Below are 20,398 nucleotides of genomic sequence, written 5' to 3' on the forward strand. Positions count from 1 at the left end.
TTACATCATGGGTATCTATTTATTTGAATGGACACTATATAATATTTAATTTCCCAAGCAGCAGCTTCCCCTTCTGCATGTGCTAACAGCTAAATATTACAGCAGGCAGCCTGGGAGGGCATGCTTTTGAAACGTATTGGTCCCATGTCCAAAAAGTTGTCTTAGGAAAAAAAAAAAAAACTTCACTTAGCAGTATAAAGCAAAGGGGGCATAGCTCAGTGGTAGAGCATTCGACTGCAGATCGAGAGGTCCCTGGTTCAAACCCGGGTGCCCCCTTTGATGTCTCAGTGTTTTTCTACGTCTCAAGGATTTAGTGATAATGCCATAGTGGAGAGCTGCTCTGGTGGTTTTATTCCATGGGTATCTATTTATTTGAATCCACACTATATAATATTTAGTTTCCCAGCAAGCAGCTTCCCCTTCTGCATGTGCTAACAGCTAAATATTTCAGCAGCCAGCCTGGGAGGGCATGCTTTTGAAACGTATTGGTTCCATTTCCAAAAAGCTTTCTTAGGAAAAAAAAAATAACTTCTCTTAACAGTATAAAGCAAAGGGGGCATAGCTCAGTGGTAGAGCATTCGACTGCAGATCGAGAGGTCCCTGGTTCAAACCCGGGTGCCCCCTTTGATGTCTCAGTGTTTTTCTACGTCTCAAGGATTTAGTGATAATGCCATAGTGGAGAGCTGCTCTGGTGGTTTTATTACATCATGGGTATCTATTTATTTGAATGGACACTATATAATATTTAATTTCCCAGCCAGCAGCTTCCCCTTCTGCATGTGCTAACAGCTAAATATTTCAGCAGCCAGCCTGGGAGGGCATGCTTTTGAAACGTATTGGTCCCATGTCCAAAAAGTTGTCTTAGGAAAAAAAAAAAAAACTTCACTTAACAGTATAAAGCAAAGGGGGCATAGCTCAGTGGTAGATCATTCGACTGCAGATCGAGAGGTCCCTGGTTCAAACCCGGGTGCCCCCTTTGATGTCTCAGTGTTTTTCTACGTCTCAAGGATTTAGTGATAATGCCATAGTGGAGAGCTGCTCTGGTGGTTTTATTCCATGGGTATCTATTTATTTGAATCCACACTATATAATATTTAGTTTCCCAGCAAGCAGCTTCCCCTTCTGCATGTGCTAACAGCTAAATATTTCAGCAGCCAGCCTGGGAGGGCATGCTTTTGAAACGTATTGGTCCCATGTCAAAAAAGTTTTCTTAGGAAAAAAAAAAAACTTCTCTTAACAGTATAAAGCAAAGGGGGCATAGCTCAGTGGTAGAGCATTCGACTGCAGATCGAGAGGTCCCTGGTTCAAACCCGGGTGCCCCCTTTGATGTCTCATTTTTTTTCTACGTCTCAAGGATTTAGTGATAATGCCATAGTGGAGAGCTGCTCTGGTGGTTTTATTCCATGGGTATCTATTTATTTGAATCCACACTATATAATATTTAATTTCCCAGCAAGCAGCTTCACCTTCTGCATGTGCTAACAGCTAAATATTTCAGCAGCCAGCCTGGGAGGGCATGCTTTTGAAACGTATTGCTTCCATTTCCAAAAAGTTTTCTTAGGAAAAAAAAAAAACTTCTCTTAACAGTATAAAGCAAAGGGGGCATAGCTCAGTGGTAGAGCATTCGACTGCAGATCGAGAGGTCCCTGGTTCAAACCCGGGTGCCCCCTTTGATGTCTCAGTTTTTTTCTACGTCTCAAGGATTTAGTGATAATGCCATAGTGGAGAGCTGCTCTGGTGGTTTTATTCCATGGGTATCTATTTATTTGAATCCACACTATATAATATTTAATTTCCCAAGCAGAAGCTTCCCCTTCTGCATGTGCTAACAGCTAAATATTTCAGCAGCCAGCCTGGGAGGGCATGCTTTTGAAACGTATTGGTCCCATGTCAAAAAAGTTTTCTTAGGAAAAAAAAAAAACTTCTCTTAACAGTATAAAGCAAAGGGGGCATAGCTCAGTGGTAAAGCATTTGACTGCAGATCGAGAGGTCCCTGGTTCAAACCCGGGTGCCCCCTTTGATGTCTCAGTGTTTTTCTACGTCTCAAGGATTTAGTGATAATGCCATAGTGGAGAGCTGCTCTGGTGGTTTTATTCCATGGGTATCTATTTATTTGAATCCACACTATATAATATTTAGTTTCCCAGCAAGCAGCTTCCCCTTCTGCATGTGCTAACAGCTAAATATTTCAGCAGCCAGCCTGGGAGGGCATGCTTTTGAAACGTATTGGTCCCATGTCCAAAAAGTTGTCTTAGGAAAAAAAAAAAAAACTTCTCTTAACAGTATAAAGCAAAGGGGGCATAGCTCAGTGGTAGAGCATTCGACTGCAGATCGAGAGGTCACTGGTTCAAACCCGGGTGCCCCCTTTGATGTCTCAGTTTTTTTCTACGTCTCAAGGATTTAGTGATAATGCCATAGTGGAGAGCTGCTCTGGTGGTTTTATTCCATGGGTATCTATTTATTTGAATCCACACTATATAATATTTAATTTCCCAAGCAGAAGCTTCCCCTTCTGCATGTGCTAACAGCTAAATATTTCAGCAGCCAGCCTGGAAGGGCATGCTTTTGAAACGTATTGGTCCCATGTCAAAAAAGTTTTCTTAGGAAAAAAAAAAAACTTCTCTTAACAGTATAAAGCAAAGGGGGCATAGCTCAGTGGTAGAGCATTCGACTGCAGATCGAGAGGTCCCTGGTTCAAACCCGGGTGCCCCCTTTGATGTCTCAGTGTTTTTCTACGTCTCAAGGATTTAGTGATAATGCCATAGTGGAGAGCTGCTCCGGTGGTTTTATTCCATGGGTATCTATTTATTTGAATCCACACTATATAATATTTAATTTCCCAGCAAGCAGCTTCCCCTTCTGCATGTGCTAACAGCTAAATATTTCAGCAGCCAGCCTGGGAGGGCATGCTTTTGAAACGTATTGCTTCCATTTCCAAAAAGTTTTCTTAGGAAAAAAAACAAACTTCTCTTAACAGTACAAAGCAAAGGGGGCATAGCTCAGTGGTAGAGCATTCGACTGCAGATCGAGAGGTCCCTGGTTCAAACCCGGGTGCCCCCTTTGATGTCTCAGTTTTTTTCTACGTCTCAAGGATTTAGTGATAATGCCATAGTGGAGAGCTGCTCTGGTGGTTTTATTCCATGGGTATCTATTTATTTGAATCCACACTATATAATATTTAATTTCCCAGCAAGCAGCTTCACCTTCTGCATGTGCTAACAGCTAAATATTTCAGCAGCCAGCCTGGGAGGGCATGCTTTTGAAACGTATTGCTTCCATTTCCAAAAAGTTTTCTTAGGAAAAAAAAAAAACTTCTCTTAACAGTATAAAGCAAAGGGGGCATAGCTCAGTGGTAGAGCATTCGACTGCAGATCGAGAGGTCCCTGGTTCAAACCCGGGTGCCCCCTTTGATGTCTCAGTTTTTTTCTACGTCTCAAGGATTTAGTGATAATGCCATAGTGAAGAGCTGCTCTGGTGGTTTTATTACATCATGGGTATCTATTTATTTGAATGGACACTATATAATATTTAATTTCCCAAGCAGCAGCTTCCCCTTCTGCATGTGCTAACAGCTAAATATTTCAGCAGCCAGCCTGGGAGGGCATGCTTTTGAAACGTATTGGTCCCTTGTCCAAAAAGTTGTCTTAGGGAAAAAAAAAAAAACTTCACTTAACAGTATAAAGCAAAGGGGGCATAGCTCAGTGGTAGAGCATTCGACTGCAGATCGAGAGGTCCCTGGTTCAAACCCGGGTGCCCCCTTTGATGTCTCAGTTTTTTTCTACGTCTCAAGGATTTAGTGATAATGCCATAGTGGAGAGTTGCTCTGGTGGTTTTATTCCATGGGTATCTATTTATTTGAATCCACACTATATAATATTTAATTTCCCAGCAAGCAGCTTCCCCTTCTGCATGTGCTAACAGCTAAATATTTCAGCAGCCAGCCTGGGAGGGCATGCTTTTGAAACGTATTGGTTCCATTTCCAAAAAGCTTTCTTAGGAAAAAAAAATAACTTCTCTTAACAGTATAAAGCAAATGGGGCATAGCTCAGTGGTAGAGCATTCGACTGCAGATCGAGAGGTCCCTGGTTCAAACCTGGGTGCCCCCTTTGATGTCTCAGTGTTCTTCTAAGTCTCAAGGATTTTGTGATAATGCCATAGTGGAGAGCTGTTCTGGTGGTTTTATTCCATGGGTATCTATTTATTTGAATCCACACTATATAATATTTAATTTCCCAGCCAGCAGCTTCCCCTTCTGCATGTGCTAACAGCTAAATATTTCAGCAGCCAGCCTGGGAGGGCATGCTTTTGAAACGTATTGGTCCCATGTCCAAAAAGTTGTCTTAGGAAAAAAAAAAAAAAAACTTCTCTTAACAGTATAAAGCAAAGGGGGCATAGCTCAGTGGTAGAGCATTTGACTGCAGATCGAGAGGTCCCTGGTTCAAACCCGGGTGCCCCCTTTGATGTCTCAGTGTTTTTCTACGTCTCAAGGATTTAGTGATAATGCCATAGTGGAGAGCTGCTCTGGTGGTTTTATTCCATGGGTATCTATTTATTTGAATCCACACTATATAATATTTAATTTCCCAGCAAGCAGCTTCCCCTTCTGCATGTGCTAACAGCTAAATATTTCAGCAGCCAGCCTGGGAGGGCATGCTTTTGAAACGTATTGCTTCCATTTCCAAAAAGTTTTCTTAGGAAAAAAAACAAACTTCTCTTAACAGTATAAAGCAAAGGGGGCATAGCTCAGTGGTAGAGCATTCGACTGCAGATCGAGAGGTCCCTGGTTCAAACCCAGGTGCCCCCTTTGATGTCTCAGTTTTTTTCTACGTCTCAAGGATTTAGTGATAATGCCATAGTGGAGAGCTGCTCTGGTGGTTTTATTCCATGGGTATCTATTTATTTGAATCCACACTATATAATATTTAATTTCCCAGCAAGCAGCTTCACCTTCTGCATGTGCTAACAGCTAAATATTTCAGCAGCCAGCCTGGGAGGGCATGCTTTTGAAACGTATTGCTTCCATTTCCAAAAAGTTTTCTTAGGAAAAAAAAAAAACTTCTCTTAACAGTATAAAGCAAAGGGGGCATAGCTCAGTGGTAGAGCATTCGACTGCAGATCGAGAGGTCCCTGGTTCAAACCCGGGTGCCCCCTTTGATGTCTCAGTTTTTTTCTACGTCTCAAGGATTTAGTGATAATGCCATAGTGAAGAGCTGCTCTGGTGGTTTTATTACATCATGGGTATCTATTTATTTGAATGGACACTATATAATATTTAATTTCCCAAGCAGCAGCTTCCCCTTCTGCATGTGCTAACAGCTAAATATTTCAGCAGCCAGCCTGGGAGGGCATGCTTTTGAAACGTATTGGTCCCTTGTCCAAAAAGTTGTCTTAGGGAAAAAAAAAAAAACTTCACTTAACAGTATAAAGCAAAGGGGGCATAGCTCAGTGGTAGAGCATTCGACTGCAGATCGAGAGGTCCCTGGTTCAAACCCGGGTGCCCCCTTTGATGTCTCAGTTTTTTTCTACGTCTCAAGGATTTAGTGATAATGCCATAGTGGAGAGTTGCTCTGGTGGTTTTATTCCATGGGTATCTATTTATTTGAATCCACACTATATAATATTTAATTTCCCAGCAAGCAGCTTCCCCTTCTGCATGTGCTAACAGCTAAATATTTCAGCAGCCAGCCTGGGAGGGCATGCTTTTGAAACGTATTGGTTCCATTTCCAAAAAGCTTTCTTAGGAAAAAAAAATAACTTCTCTTAACAGTATAAAGCAAAGGGGGCATAGCTCAGTGGTAGAGCATTCGACTGCAGATCGAGAGGTCCCTGGTTCAAACCTGGGTGCCCCCTTTGATGTCTCAGTGTTCTTCTAAGTCTCAAGGATTTTGTGATAATGCCATAGTGGAGAGCTGTTCTGGTGGTTTTATTCCATGGGTATCTATTTATTTGAATCCACACTATATAATATTTAATTTCCCAGCCAGCAGCTTCCCCTTCTGCATGTGCTAACAGCTAAATATTTCAGCAGCCAGCCTGGGAGGGCATGCTTTTGAAACGTATTGCTTCCATTTCCAAAAGGTTTTCTTAGGAAAAAAAAATAACTTCTCTTAACAGTATAAAGCAAAGGGGGCATAGCTCAGTGGTAGAGCATTCGACTGCAGATCGAGAGGTCTCTGGTTCAAACCCGGGTGCCCCCTTTGATGTCTCAGTTATTTTCTACGTCTCAAGGATTTAGTGATAATGCCATAGTGGAGAGCTGCTCTGGTGGTTTTATTCCATGGGTATCTATTTATTTGAATCCACACTATATAATATTTAATTTCCCAGCAAGCAGCTTCCCCTTCTGCATGTGCTAACAGCTAAATATTTCAGCAGCCAGCCTGGGAGGGCATGCTTTTGAAACGTATTGGTTCCATTTCCAAAAAGCTTTCTTAGGAAAAAAAAATAACTTCTCTTAACAGTATAAAGCAAAGGGGGCATAGCTCAGTGGTAGAGCATTCGACTGCAGATCGAGAGGTCACTGGTTCAAACCCGGGTGCCCCCTTTGATGTCTCAGTTTTTTTCTACGTCTCAAGGATTTAGTGATAATGCCATAGTGGAGAGCTGCTCTGGTGGTTTTATTACATCATGGGTATCTATTTATTTGAATCCACACTATATAATATTTAGTTTCCCAGCAAGCAGCTTCCCCTTCTGCATGTGCTAACAGCTAAATATTTCAGCAGCCAGCCTGGGAGGGCATGCTTTTGAAACGTATTGGTTCCATTTCCAAAAAGCTTTCTTAGGAAAAAAAAAAATAACTTCTCTTAACAGTATAAAGCAAAGGGGGCATAGCTCAGTGGTAGAGCATTCGACTGCAGATCGATAGGTCCCTGGTTCAAACCCGGGTGCCCCCTTTGATGTCTCAGTGTTTTTCTACGTCTTAAGGATTTAGTGATAATGCCATAGTGGAGAGCTGCTCTGGTGGTTTTATTCCATGGGTATCTATTTATTTGAATCCACACTATATAATATTTAATTTCCCAGCAAGCAGCTTCCCCTTCTGTATGTGCTAACAGCCAAATATTTCAGCAGCCAGCCTGGGAGGGCATGCTTTTGAAACGTATTGGTTCCATTTCCAAAAAGTTTTCTCAGGAAAAAAAAATAACTTCTCTTAACAGTATAAAGCAAAGGGGGCATAGCTCAGTGGTAGAGCATTCGACTGCAGATCGAGAGGTCCCTGGTTCAAACCCGGGTGCCCCCTTTGATGTCTCAGTTTTTTTCTACGTCTCGAGGATTTGGTGATAATGCCATAGTGGAGAGTTGCTCTGGTGGTTTTATTCCATGGGTATCTATTTATTTGAATCGACACTATATAATATTTAATTTCCCAGCAAGCAGCTTCCCCTTCTGTATGTGTTAACAGCCAAATATTTCAGCAGCCAGCCTGGAAGGGCATGCTTTTGAAACGTATTGGTTCCATTTCCAAAAAGTTTTCTCAGGAAAAAAAAATAACTTCTCTTAACATTATAAAGCAAAGGGGGCATAGCTCAGTGGTAGAGCATTCGACTGCAGATCGAGAGGTCCCTGGTTCAAACCCGGGTGCCCCCTTTGATGTCTCAGTTTTTTTCTACGTCTCGAGGATTTGGTGATAATGCCATAGTGGAGAGTTGCTCTGGTGGTTTTATTCCATGGGTATCTATTTATTTGAATCGACACTATATAATATTTAATTTCCCAGCAAGCAGCTTCCCCTTCTGTATGTGTTAACAGCCAAATATTTCAGCAGCCAGCCTGGAAGGGCATGCTTTTGAAACGTATTGGTTCCATTTCCAAAAAGTTTTCTCAGGAAAAAAAAATAACTTCTCTTAACAGTATAAAGCAAAGGGGGCATAGCTCAGTGGTAGAGCATTCGACTGCAGATCGAGAGGTCCCTGGTTCAAACCCGGGTGCCCCCTTTGATGTCTCAGTTTTTTTCTACGTCTCAAGGATTTAGTGATAATGCCATAGTGGAGAGCTGCTCTGGTGGTTTTATTCCATGGGTATCTATTTATTTGAATCCACACTATATAATATTTAATTTCCCAGCAAGCAGCTTCCCCTTCTGCATGTGCTAACAGCTAAATATTTCAGCAGCCAGCCTGGGAGGGCATTCTTTTGAAACGTATTGGTTCCATTTCCAAAAAGCTTTCTTAGGAAAAAAAAATAATTTCTCTTAACAGTATAAAGCAAAGGGGGCATAGCTCAGTGGTAGAGCATTCGACTGCAGATCGAGAGGTCCTTGGTTCAAACCCGGGAGCCCCCTTTGATGTCTCAGTTTTTTTCTACGTCTCAAGGATTTAGTGATAATGCCATAGTGGAGAGCTGCTCTGGTGGTTTTATTACATCATGGGTATCTATTTATTTGAATGGACACTATATAATATTTAATTTCCCAAGCAGCAGCTTCCCCTTCTGCATGTGCTAACAGCTAAATATTTCAGCAGCCAGCCTGGGAGGGCATGCTTTTGAAACGTATTGGTCCCATGTCCAAAAAGTTGTCTTAGGAACAAAAAAAAAAAAACTTCACTTAACAGTATAAAGCAAAGGGGGCATAGCTCAGTGGTAGAGCATTCGACTGCAGATCGAGAGGTCCCTGGTTCAAACCCGGGTGCCCCCTTTGATGTCTCAGTGTTTTTCTACGTCTCAAGGATTTAGTGATAATGCCATAGTGGAGAGTTGCTCTGGTGGTTTTATTACATGGGTATCTATTTATTTGAATCCACACTATATAATATTTAGTTTCCCAGCAAGCAGCTTCCCCTTCTGCATGTGCTAACAGCTAAATATTTCAGCAGCCAGCCTGGGAGGGCATGCTTTTGTGACGTATTGGTTCCATTTCCAAAAATAACTTCTCTTAACAGTATAAAACAAAGGGGGCATAGCTCAGTGGTAGAGCATTCAACTGCAGATCGAGAGGTCCCTGGTTCAAACCCGGGTGCCCCCTTTGATGTCTCAGTGTTTTTCTACGTCTTAAGGATTTAGTGATAATGCCATAGTGGAGAGCTGCTCTGGTGGTTTTATTCCATGGGTATCTATTTATTTGAATCCACACTATATAATATTTAATTTCCCAGCAAGCAGCTTCCCCTTCTGCATGTGCTAACAGCTAAATATTTCAGCAGCCAGCCTGGGAGGGCATGCTTTTGAAACGTATTGCTTCCATTTCCAAAAAGTTTTCTTAGGAAAAAAAAATAACTTCTCTTAACAGTATAAAGCAAAGGGGGCATAGCTCAGTGGTAGAGCATTTGACTGCAGATCGAGAGGTCCCTGGTTCAAACCCGGGTGCCCCCTTTGATGTCTCAGTGTTTTTCTACGTCTCAAGGATTTAGTGATAATGCCATAGTGGAGAGCTGCTCTGGTGGTTTTATTCCATGGGTATCTATTTATTTGAATCCACACTATATAATATTTAATTTCCCAGCAAGCAGCTTCCCCTTCTGCATGTGCTAACAGCTAAATATTTCAGCAGCCAGCCTGGGAGGGCATGCTTTTGAAACGTATTGCTTCCATTTCCAAAAAGTTTTCTTAGGAAAAAAAAATAACTTCTCTTAACAGTATAAAGCAAAGGGGGCATAGCTCAGTGGTAGAGCATTCGACTGCAGATCGAGAGGTCCTTGGTTCAAACCCGGGTGCCCCCTTTGATGTCTCAGTTTTTTTCTACGTCTCAAGGATTTAGTGATAATGCCATAGTGGAGAGCTGCTCTGGTGGTTTTATTACATCATGGGTATCTATTTATTTGAATGGACACTATATAATATTTAATTTCCCAGCCAGCAGCTTCCCCTTCTGCATGTGCTAACAGCTAAATATTTCAGCAGCCAGCCTGGGAGGGCATGCTTTTGAAATGTATTGGTCCCATGTCCAAAAAGTTGTCTTAGGAAAAAAAAAAAAAACTTCACTTAACAGTATAAAGCAAAGGGGGCATAGCTCAGTGGTAGAGCATTCGACTGCAGATCGAGAGGTCCCTGGTTCAAACCCGGGTGCCCCCTTTGATGTCTCAGTTTTTTTCTACGTCTCAAGGATTTAGTGATAATGCCATAGTGGAGAGCTGCTCTGGTGGTTTTATTACATCATGGGTATCTATTTATTTGAATGGACACTATATAATATTTAATTTCCCAAGCAGCAGCTTCCCCTTCTGCATGTGCTAACAGCTAAATATTTCAGCAGCCAGCCTGGGAGGGCATGCTTTTGAAACGTATTGGTCCCATGTCCAAAAAGTTGTCTTAGGAACAAAAAAAAAAAAACTTCACTTAACAGTATAAAGCAAAGGGGGCATAGCTCAGTGGTAGAGCATTCGACTGCAGATCGAGAGGTCCCTGGTTCAAACCCGGGTGCCCCCTTTGATGTCTCAGTGTTTTTCTACGTCTCAAGGATTTAGTGATAATGCCATAGTGGAGAGTTGCTCTGGTGGTTTTATTACATGGGTATCTATTTATTTGAATCCACACTATATAATATTTAGTTTCCCAGCAAGCAGCTTCCCCTTCTGCATGTGCTAACAGCTAAATATTTCAGCAGCCAGCCTGGGAGGGCATGCTTTTGTGACGTATTGGTTCCATTTCCAAAAATAACTTCTCTTAACAGTATAAAACAAAGGGGGCATAGCTCAGTGGTAGAGCATTCAACTGCAGATCGAGAGGTCCCTGGTTCAAACCCGGGTGCCCCCTTTGATGTCTCAGTGTTTTTCTACGTCTTAAGGATTTAGTGATAATGCCATAGTGGAGAGCTGCTCTGGTGGTTTTATTCCATGGGTATCTATTTATTTGAATCCACACTATATAATATTTAATTTCCCAGCAAGCAGCTTCCCCTTCTGCATGTGCTAACAGCTAAATATTTCAGCAGCCAGCCTGGGAGGGCATGCTTTTGAAACGTATTGCTTCCATTTCCAAAAAGTTTTCTTAGGAAAAAAAAATAACTTCTCTTAACAGTATAAAGCAAAGGGGGCATAGCTCAGTGGTAGAGCATTTGACTGCAGATCGAGAGGTCCCTGGTTCAAACCCGGGTGCCCCCTTTGATGTCTCAGTGTTTTTCTACGTCTCAAGGATTTAGTGATAATGCCATAGTGGAGAGCTGCTCTGGTGGTTTTATTCCATGGGTATCTATTTATTTGAATCCACACTATATAATATTTAATTTCCCAGCAAGCAGCTTCCCCTTCTGCATGTGCTAACAGCTAAATATTTCAGCAGCCAGCCTAGGAGGGCATGCTTTTGAAACGTATTGCTTCCATTTCCAAAAAGTTTTCTTAGGAAAAAAAAATAACTTCTCTTAACAGTATAAAGCAAAGGGGGCATAGCTCAGTGGTAGAGCATTCGACTGCAGATCGAGAGGTCCTTGGTTCAAACCCGGGTGCCCCCTTTGATGTCTCAGTTTTTTTCTACGTCTCAAGGATTTAGTGATAATGCCATAGTGGAGAGCTGCTCTGGTGGTTTTATTACATCATGGGTATCTATTTATTTGAATGGACACTATATAATATTTAATTTCCCAGCCAGCAGCTTCCCCTTCTGCATGTGCTAACAGCTAAATATTTCAGCAGCCAGCCTGGGAGGGCATGCTTTTGAAATGTATTGGTCCCATGTCCAAAAAGTTGTCTTAGGAAAAAAAAAAAAAACTTCACTTAACAGTATAAAGCAAAGGGGGCATAGCTCAGTGGTAGAGCATTCGACTGCAGATCGAGAGGTCCCTGGTTCAAACCCGGGTGCCCCCTTTGATGTCTCAGTTTTTTTCTACGTCTCAAGGATTTAGTGATAATGCCATAGTGGAGAGCTGCTCTGGTGGTTTTATTCCATGGGTATCTATTTATTTGAATCCACACTATATAATATTTAATTTCCCAGCAAGCAGCTTCCCCTTCTGCATGTGCTAACAGCTAAATATTTCAGCAGCCAGCCTGGGAGGGCATGCTTTTGAAACGTATTGGTTCCATTTCCAAAAAGCTTTCTTAGGAAAAAAAAATAACTTCTCTTAACAGTATAAAGCAAAGGGGGCATAGCTCAGTGGTAGAGCATTCGACTGCAGATCAAGAGGTCCTTGGTTCAAACCCGGGTGCCCCCTTTGATGTCTCAGTTTTTTTCTACGTCTCAAGGATTTAGTGATAATGCCATAGTGGAGAGCTGCTCTGGTGGTTTTATTACATCATGGGTATCTATTTATTTGAATGGACACTATATAATATTTAATTTCCCAAGCAGCAGCTTCCCCTTCTGCATGTGCTAACAGCTAAATATTTCAGCAGCCAGCCTGGGAGGGCATGCTTTTGAAACGTATTGGTCCCATGTCCAAAAAGTTGTCTTAGGAACAAAAAAAAAAAAAACTTCACTTAACAGTATAAAGCAAAGGGGGCATAGCTCAGTGGTAGAGCATTCGACTGCAGATCGAGAGGTCCCTGGTTCAAACCCGGGTGCCCCCTTTGATGTCTCAGTGTTTTTCTACGTCTCAAGGATTTAGTGATAATGCCATAGTGGAGAGTTGCTCTGGTGGTTTTATTACATGGGTATCTATTTATTTGAATGGACACTGTATAATATTTAATTTCCCAGCCAGCAGCTTCCCCTTCTGCATGTGCTAACAGCTAAATATTTCAGCAGCCAGCCTGGGAGGGCAAGCTTTTGAAACGTATTGGTCCCATGTCCAAAAAGTTGTCTTAGGAAAAAAAAAAACAAAACTTCTCTTAACAGTATAAAGCAAAGGGGGCATAGCTCAGTGGTAGAGCATTTGACTGCAGATCGAGAGGTCCCTGGTTCAAACCCGGGTGCCCCCTTTGATGTCTCAGTGTTTTTCTACGTCTCAAGGATTTAGTGATAATGCCATAGTGGAGAGCTGCTCTGGTGGTTTTATTCCATGGGTATCTATTTATTTGAATCCACACTATATAATATTTAATTTCCCAGCAAGCAGCTTCCCCTTCTGCATGTGCTAACAGCTAAATATTTCAGCAGCCAGCCTAGGAGGGCATGCTTTTGAAACGTATTGCTTCCATTTCCAAAAAGTTTTCTTAGGAAAAAAAAATAACTTCTCTTAACAGTATAAAGCAAAGGGGGCATAGCTCAGTGGTAGAGCATTCGACTGCAGATCGAGAGGTCCTTGGTTCAAACCCGGGTGCCCCCTTTGATGTCTCAGGTTTTTTCTACGTCTCAAGGATTTAGTGATAATGCCATAGTGGAGAGCTGCTCTGGTGGTTTTATTACATCATGGGTATCTATTTATTTGAATGGACACTATATAATATTTAATTTCCCAGCCAGCAGCTTCCCCTTCTGCATGTGCTAACAGCTAAATATTTCAGCAGCCAGCCTGGGAGGGCATGCTTTTGAAACGTATTGGTCCCATGTCCAAAAAGTTGTCTTAGGAACAAAAAAAAAAAAAACTTCACTTAACAGTATAAAGCAAAGGGGGCATAGCTCAGTGGTAGAGCATTCGACTGCAGATCGAGAGGTCCCTGGTTCAAACCCGGGTGCCCCCTTTGATGTCTCAGTGTTTTTCTACGTCTCAAGGATTTAGTGATAATGCCATAGTGGAGAGTTGCTCTGGTGGTTTTATTACATGGGTATCTATTTATTTGAATGGACACTGTATAATATTTAATTTCCCAGCCAGCAGCTTCCCCTTCTGCATGTGCTAACAGCTAAATATTTCAGCAGCCAGCCTGGGAGGGCAAGCTTTTGAAACGTATTGGTCCCATGTCCAAAAAGTTGTCTTAGGAAAAAAAAAAACAAAACTTCTCTTAACAGTATAAAGCAAAGGGGGCATAGCTCAGTGGTAGAGCATTTGACTGCAGATCGAGAGGTCCCTGGTTCAAACCCGGGTGCCCCCTTTGATGTCTCAGTGTTTTTCTACGTCTCAAGGATTTAGTGATAATGCCATAGTGGAGAGCTGCTCTGGTGGTTTTATTCCATGGGTATCTATTTATTTGAATCCACACTATATAATATTTAATTTCCCAGCAAGCAGCTTCCCCTTCTGCATGTGCTAACAGCTAAATATTTCAGCAGCCAGCCTAGGAGGGCATGCTTTTGAAACGTATTGCTTCCATTTCCAAAAAGTTTTCTTAGGAAAAAAAAATAACTTCTCTTAACAGTATAAAGCAAAGGGGGCATAGCTCAGTGGTAGAGCATTCGACTGCAGATCGAGAGGTCCTTGGTTCAAACCCGGGTGCCCCCTTTGATGTCTCAGGTTTTTTCTACGTCTCAAGGATTTAGTGATAATGCCATAGTGGAGAGCTGCTCTGGTGGTTTTATTACATCATGGGTATCTATTTATTTGAATGGACACTATATAATATTTAATTTCCCAGCCAGCAGCTTCCCCTTCTGCATGTGCTAACAGCTAAATATTTCAGCAGCCAGCCTGGGAGGGCATGCTTTTGAAATGTATTGGTCCCATGTCCAAAAAGTTGTCTTAGGAAAAAAAAAAAAAAACTTCACTTAACAGTATAAAGCAAAGGGGGCATAGCTCAGTGGTAGAGCATTCGACTGCAGATCGAGAGGTCCCTGGTTCAAACCCGGGTGCCCCCTTTGATGTCTCAGTTTTTTTCTACGTCTCAAGGATTTAGTGATAATGCCATAGTGGAGAGCTGCTCTGGTGGTTTTATTCCATGGGTATCTATTTATTTGAATCCACACTATATAATATTTAATTTCCCAGCAAGCAGCTTCCCCTTCTGCATGTGCTAACAGCTAAATATTTCAGCAGCCAGCCTGGGAGGGCATGCTTTTGAAACGTATTGGTTCCATTTCCAAAAAGCTTTCTTAGGAAAAAAAAATAACTTCTCTTAACAGTATAAAGCAAAGGGGGCATAGCTCAGTGGTAGAGCATTCGACTGCAGATCAAGAGGTCCTTGGTTCAAACCCGGGTGCCCCCTTTGATGTCTCAGTTTTTTTCTACGTCTCAAGGATTTAGTGATAATGCCATAGTGGAGAGCTGCCCTGGTGGTTTTATTACATCATGGGTATCTATTTATTTGAATGGACACTATATAATATTTAATTTCCCAAGCAGCAGCTTCCCCTTCTGCATGTGCTAACAGCTAAATATTTCAGCAGCCAGCCTGGGAGGGCATGCTTTTGAAACGTATTGGTCCCATGTCCAAAAAGTTGTCTTAGGAACAAAAAAAAAAAAAACTTCACTTAACAGTATAAAGCAAAGGGGGCATAGCTCAGTGGTAGAGCATTCGACTGCAGATCGAGAGGTCCCTGGTTCAAACCCGGGTGCCCCCTTTGATGTCTTAGTTTTTTTCTACGTCTCAAGGATTTAGTGATAATGCCATAGTGGAGAGTTGCTCTGGTGGTTTTATTACATGGGTATCTATTTATTTGAATGGACACTGTATAATATTTAATTTCCCAGCCAGCAGCTTCCCCTTCTGCATGTGCTAACAGCTAAATATTTCAGCAGCCAGCCTGGGAGGGCATGCTTTTGAAACGCATTGGTCCCATGTCCAAAAAGTTGTCTTAGGAAAAAAAAAAAAAAAACTTCTCTTAACAATATAAAGCAAAGGGGGCATAGCTCAGTGGTAGAGCATTTGACTGCAGATCGAGAGGTCCCTGGTTCAAACCCGGGTGCCCCCTTTGATGTCTCAGTTTTTTTCTACGTCTCAAGGATTTAGTGATAATGCCATAGTGGAGAGCTGCTCTGGTGGTTTTATTCCATGGGTATCTATTTATTTGAATCCACACTATATAATATTTAATTTCCCAGCAAGCAGCTTCCCCTTCTGCATGTGCTAACAGCTAAATATTTCAGCAGCCAGCCTGGGAGGGCATGCTTTTGAAACGTATTGCTTCCATTTCCAAAAAGTTTTCTTAGGAAAAAAAAATAACTTCTCTTAACAGTATAAAGCAAAGGGGGCATAGCTCAGTGGTAGAGCATTCGACTGCAGATCGAGAGGTCCTTGGTTCAAACCCGGGTGCCCCCTTTGATGTCTCAGTTTTTTTCTACGTCTCAAGGATTTAGTGATAATGCCATAGTGGAGAGCTGCTCTGGTGGTTTTATTACATCATGGGTATCTATTTATTTGAATGGACACTATATAATATTTAATTTCCCAGCCAGCAGCTTCCCCTTCTGCATGTGCTAACAGCTAAATATTTCAGCAGCCAGCCTGGGAGGGCATGCTTTTGAAACGTATTGGTCCCATGTCCAAAAAGTTGTCTTAGGAAAAAAAAAAAAACTTCACTTAACAGTATAAAGCAAAGGGGGCCTAGCTCAGTGGTAGAGCATTCGACTGCAGATCGAGAGGTCCCTGATTCAAACCCGGGTGCCCCCTTTGATGTCTCAGTTTTTTTCTACGTCTCAAGGATTTAGTGATAATGCCATAGTGGAGAGCTGCTCTGGTGGTTTTATTCCATGGGTATCTATTTATTTGAATCCACACTATATAATATTTAATTTCCCAGCAAGCAGCTTCCCCTTCTGCATGTGCTAACAGCTAAATATTTCAGCAGCCAGCCTGGGAGGGCATGCTTTTGAAACGTATTGCTTCCATTTCCAAAAAGTTTTCTTAGGAAAAAAAAATAACTTCTCTTAACAGTATAAAGCAAAGGGGGCATACCTCAGTGGTAGAGCATTCGACTGCAGATCGAGAGGTCCTTGGTTCAAACCCGGGTGCCCCCTTTGATGTCTCAGTTTTTTTCTACGTCTCAAGGATTTAGTGATAATGCCATAGTGGAGAGCTGCTCTGGTGGTTTTATTACATCATGGGTATCTATTTATTTGAATGGACACTATATAATATTTAATTTCCCAGCCAGCAGCTTCCCCTTCTGCATGTGCTAACAGCTAAATATTTCAGCAGCCAGCCTGGGAGGGCATGCTTTTGAAACGTATTGGTTCCATTTCCAAAAAGCTTTCTTAGGAAAAAAAAAATAACTTCTCTTAACAGTATGAAGCAAAGGGGGCATACCTCAGTGGTAGAGCATTCGACTGCAGATCGAGAGGTCCTTGGTTCAAACCCGGGTGCCCCCTTTGATGTCTCAGTTTTTTTCTACGTCTCAAGGATTTAGTGATAATGCCATAGTGGAGAGCTGCTCTGGTGGTTTTATTACATCATGGGTATCTATTTATTTGAATGGACACTATATAATATTTAATTTCCCAAGCAGCAGCTTCCCCTTCTGCATGAGCTAACAGCTAAATATTTCAGCAGCCAGCCTGGGAGGGCATGCTTTTGAAACGTATTGGTCCCATGTCCAAAAAGTTGTCTTAGGAAAAAAAAAAAAAAACTTCACTTAACAGTATAAAGCAAAGGGGGCATAGCTCAGTGGTAGAGCATTCGACTGCAGATCGAGAGGTCCCTGGTTCAAACCCGGGTGCCCCCTTTGATGTCTCAGTGTTTTTCTACGTCTCAAGGATTTAGTGATAATGCCATAGTGGAGAGTTGCTCTGGTGGTTTTATTACATGGGTATCTATTTATTTGAATCCACACTATATAATATTTAATTTCCCAGCAAGCAGCTTCCCCTTCTGCATGTGCTAACAGCTAAATATTTCAGCAGCCAGCCTGGGAGGGCATGCTTTTGAAACGTATTGCTTCCATTTCCAAAAAGTTTTCTTAGGAAAAAAAAATAACTTCTCTTAACAGTATAAAGCAAAGGGGGCATAGCTCAGTGGTAGAGCATTCGACTGCAGATCGAGAGGTCCTTGGTTCAAACCCGGGTGCCCCCTTTGATGTCTCAGTTTTTTTCTACGTCTCAAGGATTTAGTGATAATGCCATAGTGGAGAGCTGCTCTGGTGGTTTTATTACATCATGGGTATCTATTTATTTGAATGGACACTATATAATATTTAATTTCCCAGCCAGCAGCTTCCCCTTCTGCATGTGCTAACAGCTAAATATTTCAGCAGCCAGCCTGGGAGGGCATGCTTTTGAAACGTATTGGTCCCATGTCCAAAAAGTTGTCTTAGGAAAAAAAAAAAAACTTCACTTAACAGTATAAAGCAAAGGGGGCCTAGCTCAGTGGTAGAGCATTCGACTGCAGATCGAGAGGTCCCTGATTCAAACCCGGGTGCCCCCTTTGATGTCTCAGTTTTTTTCTACGTCTCAAGGATTTAGTGATAATGCCATAGTGGAGAGCTGCTCTGGTGGTTTTATTCCATGGGTATCTATTTATTTGAATCCACACTATATAATATTTAATTTCCCAGCAAGCAGCTTCCCCTTCTGCATGTGCTAACAGCTAAATATTTCAGCAGCCAGCCTGGGAGGGCATGCTTTTGAAACGTATTGCTTCCATTTCCAAAAAGTTTTCTTAGGAAAAAAAAATAACTTCTCTTAACAGTATAAAGCAAAGGGGGCATACCTCAGTGGTAGAGCATTCGACTGCAGATCGAGAGGTCCTTGGTTCAAACCCGGGTGCCCCCTTTGATGTCTCAGTTTTTTTCTACGTCTCAAGGATTTAGTGATAATGCCATAGTGGAGAGCTGCTCTGGTGGTTTTATTACATCATGGGTATCTATTTATTTGAATGGACACTATATAATATTTAATTTCCCAGCCAGCAGCTTCCCCTTCTGCATGTGCTAACAGCTAAATATTTCAGCAGCCAGCCTGGGAGGGCATGCTTTTGAAACGTATTGGTTCCATTTCCAAAAAGCTTCCTTAGGAAAAAAAAAATAACTTCTCTTAACAGTATGAAGCAAAGGGGGCATACCTCAGTGGTAGAGCATTCGACTGCAGATCGAGAGGTCCTTGGTTCAAACCCGGGTGCCCCCTTTGATGTCTCAGTTTTTTTCTACGTCTCAAGGATTTAGTGATAATGCCATAGTGGAGAGCTGCTCTGGTGGTTTTATTACATCATGGGTATCTATTTATTTGAATGGACACTATATAATATTTAATTTCCCAAGCAGCAGCTTCCCCTTCTGCATGAGCTAACAGCTAAATATTTCAGCAGCCAGCCTGGGAGGGCATGCTTTTGAAACGTATTGGTCCCATGTCCAAAAAGTTGTCTTAGGAAAAAAAAAAAAAAAAACTTCACTTAACAGTATAAAGCAAAGGGGGCATAGCTCAGTGGTAGAGCATTCGACTGCAGATCGAGAGGTCCCTGGTTCAAACCCGGGTGCCCCCTTTGATGTCTCAGTGTTTTTCTACGTCTCAAGGATTTAGTGATAATGCCATAGTGGAGAGTTGCTCTGGTGGTTTTATTACATGGGTATCTATTTATTTGAATCCACACTATATAATATTTAATTTCCCAGCAAGCAGCTTCCCCTTCTGCATGTGCTAACAGCTAAATATTTCAGCAGCCAGCCTGGGAGGGCATGCTTTTGAAACGTATTGGTCCCATGTCCAAAAAGTTGTCTTAGAAAAAAAAAAAAAAAACTTCACTTAACAGTATAAAGCAAAGGGGGCATTGCTCAGTGGTAGAGCATTCGACTGCAGATCGAGAGGTCCCTGGTTCAAACCCGGGTGCCCCCTTTGATGTCTCAGTGTTTTTCTACGTCTCAAGGATTTAGTGATAATGCCATAGTGGAGAGCTGCTCTGGTGGTTTTATTACATCATGGGTATCTATTTATTTGAATGGACACTATATAATATTTAATTTCCCAAGCAGCAGCTTCCCCTTCTGCATGTGCTAACAGCTAAATATTTCAGCAGCCAGCCTGGGAGGGCATGCTTTTGAAACGTATTGGTTCCATTTCCAAAAAGCTTTCTTAGGAAAAAAAACTAACTTCTCTTAACAGTATAAAGCAAAGGGGGCATAGCTCAGTGGTAGAGCATTCGACTGCAGATCGAGAGGTCCCTGGTTCAAACCCGGGTGCCCCCTTTGATGTCTCAGTTTTTTTCTACGTCTCAAGGATTTAGTGATAATGCCATAGTGGAGAGCTGCTCTGGTGGTTTTATTACATCATGGGTATCTATTTATTTGAATGGACACTATATAATATTTAATTTCCCAAGCAGCAGCTTCCCCTTCTGCATGAGCTAACAGCTAAATATTTCAGCAGCCAGCCTGGGAGGGCATGCTTTTGAAACGTATTGGTCCCATGTCCAAAAAGTTGTCTTAGGAAAAAAAAAAAAAAAACTTCACTTAACAGTATAAAGCAAAGGGGGCATAGCTCAGTGGTAGAGCATTCGACTGCAGATCGAGAGGTCCCTGGTTCAAACCCGGGTGCCCCCTTTGATGTCTCAGTGTTTTTCTACGTCTCAAGGATTTAGTGATAATGCCATAGTGGAGAGTTGCTCTGGTGGTTTTATTACATGGGTATCTATTTATTTGAATCCACACTATATAATATTTAATTTCCCAGCAAGCAGCTTCCCCTTCTGCATGTGCTAACAGCTAAATATTTCAGCAGCCAGCCTGGGAGGGCATGCTTTTGAAACGTATTGGTCCCATGTCCAAAAAGTTGTCTTAGAAAAAAAAA

At 41.9% G+C, this 20,398-nt stretch overlaps 58 non-coding genes across 58 annotated transcripts; all 58 read left to right on the forward strand.

The window, feature by feature from the left end:
* Positions 1-204: 204 nt before the first annotated feature.
* On the forward strand, positions 205-276 carry TRNAC-GCA (transfer RNA cysteine (anticodon GCA)). The gene has a single exon. It is a non-coding gene; the product is annotated as a tRNA-Cys (tRNA).
* A 276-nt stretch (positions 277-552) lies between these two features.
* TRNAC-GCA (transfer RNA cysteine (anticodon GCA)) lies at positions 553-624 on the forward strand. The gene has a single exon. It is a non-coding gene; the product is annotated as a tRNA-Cys (tRNA).
* A 280-nt stretch (positions 625-904) lies between these two features.
* On the forward strand, positions 905-976 carry TRNAC-GCA (transfer RNA cysteine (anticodon GCA)). The gene has a single exon. It is a non-coding gene; the product is annotated as a tRNA-Cys (tRNA).
* A 275-nt stretch (positions 977-1,251) lies between these two features.
* Positions 1,252-1,323, forward strand: TRNAC-GCA (transfer RNA cysteine (anticodon GCA)). The gene has a single exon. It is a non-coding gene; the product is annotated as a tRNA-Cys (tRNA).
* Positions 1,324-1,598: 275 nt separating this feature from the next.
* TRNAC-GCA (transfer RNA cysteine (anticodon GCA)) lies at positions 1,599-1,670 on the forward strand. Its single transcript has one exon. It is a non-coding gene; the product is annotated as a tRNA-Cys (tRNA).
* Positions 1,671-1,945: 275 nt separating this feature from the next.
* Positions 1,946-2,017, forward strand: TRNAC-GCA (transfer RNA cysteine (anticodon GCA)). Its single transcript has one exon. It is a non-coding gene; the product is annotated as a tRNA-Cys (tRNA).
* Positions 2,018-2,294: 277 nt separating this feature from the next.
* TRNAC-GCA (transfer RNA cysteine (anticodon GCA)) lies at positions 2,295-2,366 on the forward strand. The gene has a single exon. It is a non-coding gene; the product is annotated as a tRNA-Cys (tRNA).
* A 275-nt stretch (positions 2,367-2,641) lies between these two features.
* TRNAC-GCA (transfer RNA cysteine (anticodon GCA)) lies at positions 2,642-2,713 on the forward strand. Its single transcript has one exon. It is a non-coding gene; the product is annotated as a tRNA-Cys (tRNA).
* Positions 2,714-2,988: 275 nt separating this feature from the next.
* TRNAC-GCA (transfer RNA cysteine (anticodon GCA)) lies at positions 2,989-3,060 on the forward strand. Its single transcript has one exon. It is a non-coding gene; the product is annotated as a tRNA-Cys (tRNA).
* A 275-nt stretch (positions 3,061-3,335) lies between these two features.
* On the forward strand, positions 3,336-3,407 carry TRNAC-GCA (transfer RNA cysteine (anticodon GCA)). The gene has a single exon. It is a non-coding gene; the product is annotated as a tRNA-Cys (tRNA).
* A 280-nt stretch (positions 3,408-3,687) lies between these two features.
* TRNAC-GCA (transfer RNA cysteine (anticodon GCA)) lies at positions 3,688-3,759 on the forward strand. The gene has a single exon. It is a non-coding gene; the product is annotated as a tRNA-Cys (tRNA).
* Positions 3,760-4,034: 275 nt separating this feature from the next.
* TRNAC-GCA (transfer RNA cysteine (anticodon GCA)) lies at positions 4,035-4,106 on the forward strand. The gene has a single exon. It is a non-coding gene; the product is annotated as a tRNA-Cys (tRNA).
* A 279-nt stretch (positions 4,107-4,385) lies between these two features.
* TRNAC-GCA (transfer RNA cysteine (anticodon GCA)) lies at positions 4,386-4,457 on the forward strand. Its single transcript has one exon. It is a non-coding gene; the product is annotated as a tRNA-Cys (tRNA).
* A 275-nt stretch (positions 4,458-4,732) lies between these two features.
* On the forward strand, positions 4,733-4,804 carry TRNAC-GCA (transfer RNA cysteine (anticodon GCA)). Its single transcript has one exon. It is a non-coding gene; the product is annotated as a tRNA-Cys (tRNA).
* Positions 4,805-5,079: 275 nt separating this feature from the next.
* Positions 5,080-5,151, forward strand: TRNAC-GCA (transfer RNA cysteine (anticodon GCA)). The gene has a single exon. It is a non-coding gene; the product is annotated as a tRNA-Cys (tRNA).
* Positions 5,152-5,431: 280 nt separating this feature from the next.
* TRNAC-GCA (transfer RNA cysteine (anticodon GCA)) lies at positions 5,432-5,503 on the forward strand. Its single transcript has one exon. It is a non-coding gene; the product is annotated as a tRNA-Cys (tRNA).
* Positions 5,504-5,778: 275 nt separating this feature from the next.
* On the forward strand, positions 5,779-5,850 carry TRNAC-GCA (transfer RNA cysteine (anticodon GCA)). Its single transcript has one exon. It is a non-coding gene; the product is annotated as a tRNA-Cys (tRNA).
* A 275-nt stretch (positions 5,851-6,125) lies between these two features.
* TRNAC-GCA (transfer RNA cysteine (anticodon GCA)) lies at positions 6,126-6,197 on the forward strand. The gene has a single exon. It is a non-coding gene; the product is annotated as a tRNA-Cys (tRNA).
* Positions 6,198-6,472: 275 nt separating this feature from the next.
* On the forward strand, positions 6,473-6,544 carry TRNAC-GCA (transfer RNA cysteine (anticodon GCA)). The gene has a single exon. It is a non-coding gene; the product is annotated as a tRNA-Cys (tRNA).
* Positions 6,545-6,824: 280 nt separating this feature from the next.
* TRNAC-GCA (transfer RNA cysteine (anticodon GCA)) lies at positions 6,825-6,896 on the forward strand. Its single transcript has one exon. It is a non-coding gene; the product is annotated as a tRNA-Cys (tRNA).
* A 275-nt stretch (positions 6,897-7,171) lies between these two features.
* Positions 7,172-7,243, forward strand: TRNAC-GCA (transfer RNA cysteine (anticodon GCA)). Its single transcript has one exon. It is a non-coding gene; the product is annotated as a tRNA-Cys (tRNA).
* Positions 7,244-7,518: 275 nt separating this feature from the next.
* On the forward strand, positions 7,519-7,590 carry TRNAC-GCA (transfer RNA cysteine (anticodon GCA)). Its single transcript has one exon. It is a non-coding gene; the product is annotated as a tRNA-Cys (tRNA).
* Positions 7,591-7,865: 275 nt separating this feature from the next.
* Positions 7,866-7,937, forward strand: TRNAC-GCA (transfer RNA cysteine (anticodon GCA)). The gene has a single exon. It is a non-coding gene; the product is annotated as a tRNA-Cys (tRNA).
* A 275-nt stretch (positions 7,938-8,212) lies between these two features.
* TRNAC-GCA (transfer RNA cysteine (anticodon GCA)) lies at positions 8,213-8,284 on the forward strand. Its single transcript has one exon. It is a non-coding gene; the product is annotated as a tRNA-Cys (tRNA).
* A 282-nt stretch (positions 8,285-8,566) lies between these two features.
* On the forward strand, positions 8,567-8,638 carry TRNAC-GCA (transfer RNA cysteine (anticodon GCA)). The gene has a single exon. It is a non-coding gene; the product is annotated as a tRNA-Cys (tRNA).
* Positions 8,639-8,893: 255 nt separating this feature from the next.
* TRNAC-GCA (transfer RNA cysteine (anticodon GCA)) lies at positions 8,894-8,965 on the forward strand. Its single transcript has one exon. It is a non-coding gene; the product is annotated as a tRNA-Cys (tRNA).
* A 275-nt stretch (positions 8,966-9,240) lies between these two features.
* TRNAC-GCA (transfer RNA cysteine (anticodon GCA)) lies at positions 9,241-9,312 on the forward strand. Its single transcript has one exon. It is a non-coding gene; the product is annotated as a tRNA-Cys (tRNA).
* A 275-nt stretch (positions 9,313-9,587) lies between these two features.
* TRNAC-GCA (transfer RNA cysteine (anticodon GCA)) lies at positions 9,588-9,659 on the forward strand. The gene has a single exon. It is a non-coding gene; the product is annotated as a tRNA-Cys (tRNA).
* Positions 9,660-9,939: 280 nt separating this feature from the next.
* TRNAC-GCA (transfer RNA cysteine (anticodon GCA)) lies at positions 9,940-10,011 on the forward strand. Its single transcript has one exon. It is a non-coding gene; the product is annotated as a tRNA-Cys (tRNA).
* A 282-nt stretch (positions 10,012-10,293) lies between these two features.
* Positions 10,294-10,365, forward strand: TRNAC-GCA (transfer RNA cysteine (anticodon GCA)). The gene has a single exon. It is a non-coding gene; the product is annotated as a tRNA-Cys (tRNA).
* Positions 10,366-10,620: 255 nt separating this feature from the next.
* On the forward strand, positions 10,621-10,692 carry TRNAC-GCA (transfer RNA cysteine (anticodon GCA)). The gene has a single exon. It is a non-coding gene; the product is annotated as a tRNA-Cys (tRNA).
* Positions 10,693-10,967: 275 nt separating this feature from the next.
* Positions 10,968-11,039, forward strand: TRNAC-GCA (transfer RNA cysteine (anticodon GCA)). Its single transcript has one exon. It is a non-coding gene; the product is annotated as a tRNA-Cys (tRNA).
* A 275-nt stretch (positions 11,040-11,314) lies between these two features.
* TRNAC-GCA (transfer RNA cysteine (anticodon GCA)) lies at positions 11,315-11,386 on the forward strand. Its single transcript has one exon. It is a non-coding gene; the product is annotated as a tRNA-Cys (tRNA).
* Positions 11,387-11,666: 280 nt separating this feature from the next.
* On the forward strand, positions 11,667-11,738 carry TRNAC-GCA (transfer RNA cysteine (anticodon GCA)). Its single transcript has one exon. It is a non-coding gene; the product is annotated as a tRNA-Cys (tRNA).
* A 275-nt stretch (positions 11,739-12,013) lies between these two features.
* Positions 12,014-12,085, forward strand: TRNAC-GCA (transfer RNA cysteine (anticodon GCA)). The gene has a single exon. It is a non-coding gene; the product is annotated as a tRNA-Cys (tRNA).
* Positions 12,086-12,368: 283 nt separating this feature from the next.
* TRNAC-GCA (transfer RNA cysteine (anticodon GCA)) lies at positions 12,369-12,440 on the forward strand. The gene has a single exon. It is a non-coding gene; the product is annotated as a tRNA-Cys (tRNA).
* A 279-nt stretch (positions 12,441-12,719) lies between these two features.
* TRNAC-GCA (transfer RNA cysteine (anticodon GCA)) lies at positions 12,720-12,791 on the forward strand. Its single transcript has one exon. It is a non-coding gene; the product is annotated as a tRNA-Cys (tRNA).
* Positions 12,792-13,066: 275 nt separating this feature from the next.
* Positions 13,067-13,138, forward strand: TRNAC-GCA (transfer RNA cysteine (anticodon GCA)). The gene has a single exon. It is a non-coding gene; the product is annotated as a tRNA-Cys (tRNA).
* Positions 13,139-13,421: 283 nt separating this feature from the next.
* On the forward strand, positions 13,422-13,493 carry TRNAC-GCA (transfer RNA cysteine (anticodon GCA)). The gene has a single exon. It is a non-coding gene; the product is annotated as a tRNA-Cys (tRNA).
* Positions 13,494-13,772: 279 nt separating this feature from the next.
* TRNAC-GCA (transfer RNA cysteine (anticodon GCA)) lies at positions 13,773-13,844 on the forward strand. Its single transcript has one exon. It is a non-coding gene; the product is annotated as a tRNA-Cys (tRNA).
* A 275-nt stretch (positions 13,845-14,119) lies between these two features.
* Positions 14,120-14,191, forward strand: TRNAC-GCA (transfer RNA cysteine (anticodon GCA)). The gene has a single exon. It is a non-coding gene; the product is annotated as a tRNA-Cys (tRNA).
* A 281-nt stretch (positions 14,192-14,472) lies between these two features.
* TRNAC-GCA (transfer RNA cysteine (anticodon GCA)) lies at positions 14,473-14,544 on the forward strand. The gene has a single exon. It is a non-coding gene; the product is annotated as a tRNA-Cys (tRNA).
* A 275-nt stretch (positions 14,545-14,819) lies between these two features.
* TRNAC-GCA (transfer RNA cysteine (anticodon GCA)) lies at positions 14,820-14,891 on the forward strand. Its single transcript has one exon. It is a non-coding gene; the product is annotated as a tRNA-Cys (tRNA).
* A 283-nt stretch (positions 14,892-15,174) lies between these two features.
* Positions 15,175-15,246, forward strand: TRNAC-GCA (transfer RNA cysteine (anticodon GCA)). The gene has a single exon. It is a non-coding gene; the product is annotated as a tRNA-Cys (tRNA).
* A 279-nt stretch (positions 15,247-15,525) lies between these two features.
* On the forward strand, positions 15,526-15,597 carry TRNAC-GCA (transfer RNA cysteine (anticodon GCA)). Its single transcript has one exon. It is a non-coding gene; the product is annotated as a tRNA-Cys (tRNA).
* Positions 15,598-15,872: 275 nt separating this feature from the next.
* Positions 15,873-15,944, forward strand: TRNAC-GCA (transfer RNA cysteine (anticodon GCA)). Its single transcript has one exon. It is a non-coding gene; the product is annotated as a tRNA-Cys (tRNA).
* A 279-nt stretch (positions 15,945-16,223) lies between these two features.
* On the forward strand, positions 16,224-16,295 carry TRNAC-GCA (transfer RNA cysteine (anticodon GCA)). Its single transcript has one exon. It is a non-coding gene; the product is annotated as a tRNA-Cys (tRNA).
* Positions 16,296-16,570: 275 nt separating this feature from the next.
* On the forward strand, positions 16,571-16,642 carry TRNAC-GCA (transfer RNA cysteine (anticodon GCA)). The gene has a single exon. It is a non-coding gene; the product is annotated as a tRNA-Cys (tRNA).
* A 279-nt stretch (positions 16,643-16,921) lies between these two features.
* TRNAC-GCA (transfer RNA cysteine (anticodon GCA)) lies at positions 16,922-16,993 on the forward strand. The gene has a single exon. It is a non-coding gene; the product is annotated as a tRNA-Cys (tRNA).
* Positions 16,994-17,274: 281 nt separating this feature from the next.
* On the forward strand, positions 17,275-17,346 carry TRNAC-GCA (transfer RNA cysteine (anticodon GCA)). Its single transcript has one exon. It is a non-coding gene; the product is annotated as a tRNA-Cys (tRNA).
* Positions 17,347-17,621: 275 nt separating this feature from the next.
* TRNAC-GCA (transfer RNA cysteine (anticodon GCA)) lies at positions 17,622-17,693 on the forward strand. Its single transcript has one exon. It is a non-coding gene; the product is annotated as a tRNA-Cys (tRNA).
* Positions 17,694-17,972: 279 nt separating this feature from the next.
* Positions 17,973-18,044, forward strand: TRNAC-GCA (transfer RNA cysteine (anticodon GCA)). The gene has a single exon. It is a non-coding gene; the product is annotated as a tRNA-Cys (tRNA).
* A 275-nt stretch (positions 18,045-18,319) lies between these two features.
* TRNAC-GCA (transfer RNA cysteine (anticodon GCA)) lies at positions 18,320-18,391 on the forward strand. Its single transcript has one exon. It is a non-coding gene; the product is annotated as a tRNA-Cys (tRNA).
* A 279-nt stretch (positions 18,392-18,670) lies between these two features.
* TRNAC-GCA (transfer RNA cysteine (anticodon GCA)) lies at positions 18,671-18,742 on the forward strand. The gene has a single exon. It is a non-coding gene; the product is annotated as a tRNA-Cys (tRNA).
* Positions 18,743-19,025: 283 nt separating this feature from the next.
* Positions 19,026-19,097, forward strand: TRNAC-GCA (transfer RNA cysteine (anticodon GCA)). The gene has a single exon. It is a non-coding gene; the product is annotated as a tRNA-Cys (tRNA).
* Positions 19,098-19,375: 278 nt separating this feature from the next.
* Positions 19,376-19,447, forward strand: TRNAC-GCA (transfer RNA cysteine (anticodon GCA)). Its single transcript has one exon. It is a non-coding gene; the product is annotated as a tRNA-Cys (tRNA).
* A 278-nt stretch (positions 19,448-19,725) lies between these two features.
* TRNAC-GCA (transfer RNA cysteine (anticodon GCA)) lies at positions 19,726-19,797 on the forward strand. The gene has a single exon. It is a non-coding gene; the product is annotated as a tRNA-Cys (tRNA).
* A 282-nt stretch (positions 19,798-20,079) lies between these two features.
* On the forward strand, positions 20,080-20,151 carry TRNAC-GCA (transfer RNA cysteine (anticodon GCA)). Its single transcript has one exon. It is a non-coding gene; the product is annotated as a tRNA-Cys (tRNA).
* The last annotated feature ends 247 nt before the right edge of the window (positions 20,152-20,398 follow it).

The sequence above is a fragment of the Rhinoderma darwinii genome, chromosome 13 (assembly GCF_050947455.1).
Source record: "Rhinoderma darwinii isolate aRhiDar2 chromosome 13, aRhiDar2.hap1, whole genome shotgun sequence".
Lineage (NCBI taxonomy): Eukaryota > Metazoa > Chordata > Amphibia > Anura > Rhinodermatidae > Rhinoderma > Rhinoderma darwinii.